We start from the raw sequence: 2,137 nt of genomic DNA, 5'->3' as shown, positions 1-2,137 counted from the left end.
ACTGGGAGAGACTGGGAGAGACTGGGGGGGACTGGGAGGGACTGGGAGGGGATTGGGGGGGATTGGGAGAGACTGGGAGGGACTGGGGGGGACTGGGAGGGGATTGGGGGGGACTGGGATGGACTGGGAGAGACTGGGAGGGGATTGGGAGGGACTGGGGGGGATTGGGGTGGGCTGGGGGGACTGGGAGGGACTGGGAGAGACTGGGAGGGGATTGGGGGGAACTGGGAGGGACTGGGCCATACTGGGCTGTACTGGGAGGCACTGGGCTGTACTGGGCTGCACTGGGCTGTACTGGGTCGTACTGGGCCATACTGGGCTGTACTGGGCTGTACTGGGCCGTACTGGGCTGCACTGGGCATCCTGGGCTGAACTGGGCTGTACTGGGAGGCACTGGGCTGTACTGGGCCGTACTGGGCCGTACTGGGTGAGTGTCCCGGGGATCCCTGGTCCCAGCTCGGGGCGTTCCCAAGGGGATCCCGAATCCCCCTTGGGAGATCCCAAATCCCGGCCTCGGGAATTCCCAAATCCCAGGGATCCCAAATCCCACCCCAGAGATCCCAAATCCCAAATCCCACCCCAGGGGATCCCAAATCCCACTCCGGGCTGGCCCCGGATCCAGGGCAGTTTGGGGGTTCTGATTTTTGGGAATGCTTGGGGGTCGGGGGTCCCGAGGGAAACCCCAAATCCCGGCCCAGGAATCCCCAAATCCCCTCCCAGAGATCCCAAATCCCCTCCCAGAGATCCCAAATCCCCTCCCAGGATCCTCCAGCAGGAATCTCCCCCCCCCCCCCCCAATCCCTGCACGTTGCTAATGAGATGCTAATGACTCATTTGCATATTCATTAGCACCCGATTTAACCCAAACCCGGCGCTTTTGTCCCCAATTCCGCAGCCGGGGGGGCTCTGCTCCCGTTGGCCCCGCAGCCGCTGCCCCCAGTGCTCCCAGTGCTCCCAGTGCCCCCCCAGTGTCCCCCAGTGCCCCCAGTGTCATGGCCACCCGGGATCCCTCATGGCCACCCCAGGGTTCCTCGTGGCCACCCCGGGCTCCCTCCTGGCCACCTCAGGGTCCCTTGTGACCACCTCAACCCTTTGGAATTCCCAGAATTCCGATCCCGGGGCCTCCTTTCCCCGGCGGCGGCGCTTCAGGATCCGGCCCCACCCAGAACTGCCCCAATTCCCCCCAATTCCCCCCAATTCCCCCAATTCCTCCCCAATTCCCCCAATTCCCCCCAATTCCTCCCCAATTCCCCCCAATTCCCCCCAGTTCCCCCAATTCCTCCCCAATTCCCCACAATTCCCCCTAATTCCCCCCAATTCCCACCAATTCCCCCCAGTTCCCCCCAATTCCCCCCCAATTCCCCCCAATTCCTGCCAATTCCCGGATTTTTTCTCGTTCCTTGGGTTCTTTGGATCCCCCAAACTCAACCCGGGGGGGTCCTCGAGGGGATTCCCAAATCCAGCCCTGGGGGGTCCCAAAGGGATCCCTAAATCCAGCTCCAGGGGTTCCAAAGGGATCCCCAAATCCAGCCCAAAGGGATCCCCAAATCCAGCTCCAGGGGTTCCAGAGGGGATCCCACAATCCAGCCAGGGAATTCCCAAAGGGATCCCCAAATTCAGCCCAGGGAGTTCCAAGGGGATCCCGAAGTTCAGCTCCACGGAGATCCTTGAGGGGATCCCCAAATCCATCTTGGAGAGTCCCAGAGGGGACCCTAAATTCCAGCTCAGGAGGTTCCAAGGGGATCCCCAAATCCAGTTTAGGGCATTCCCAGGATGCCCCAAATCCAGCTCAGGGAATTCCCAAACGGATCCCAAAATTCAACTCAAGGGATGCCCAAATCTTGCTGGGAAGATCCCGGGGGGGATCCCTAAATCCAGCTCCGGGAATTCCCAAAGGGATCCCCAAATCCAGCCCAGGGGCTCCCAAGGGATCCCCAAATCCAGCTCAGAGAATTCCCAAATGGATCCCAAAATTCAACTCAAGGGATCCCCAAATCCAGCTGGGAAGATCCCGGGGGGGATCCCCAAATCCAGCTCAGGGAATTCCCAAAGGGATCCCCAAATCCAGCCAGGGGGATTCCAAGGGGATCCCCAAATCCAGCTCAGGAGGTTCCATAGGGATCCCCAAATCTGGTTT

At 60.8% G+C, this 2,137-nt stretch overlaps 1 protein-coding gene across 4 annotated transcripts in view; it reads left to right on the top strand.

Annotated features, from left to right (window-relative positions):
• Nucleotides 1-1,321: 1,321 nt before the first annotated feature.
• LOC121660677 (zinc finger protein 70-like) overlaps nucleotides 1,322-2,137 on the top strand; it is a 4,294-nt gene continuing 3,478 nt past the window's right edge. For 2 of the 4 annotated variants that reach the window (XM_042020107.1, XM_042020110.1), the window contains exon 1: nucleotides 1,322-2,109. The gene's annotated coding sequence lies outside the window, so the exon portion shown is untranslated. The remainder of the gene's footprint in view (nucleotides 2,110-2,137) is intronic. The other 2 variants (XM_042020109.1, XM_042020108.1) reach the window with 2 other exon arrangements.

The sequence above is a fragment of the Corvus kubaryi genome, unplaced genomic scaffold (genome assembly GCF_017639235.1).
Source record: "Corvus kubaryi isolate FWS band 111438036 unplaced genomic scaffold, C.kubaryi_AGA036_p1.0 36782, whole genome shotgun sequence".
NCBI lineage: Eukaryota > Metazoa > Chordata > Aves > Passeriformes > Corvidae > Corvus > Corvus kubaryi.
This window is presented reverse-complemented; position numbering and strand designations above follow the sequence as displayed.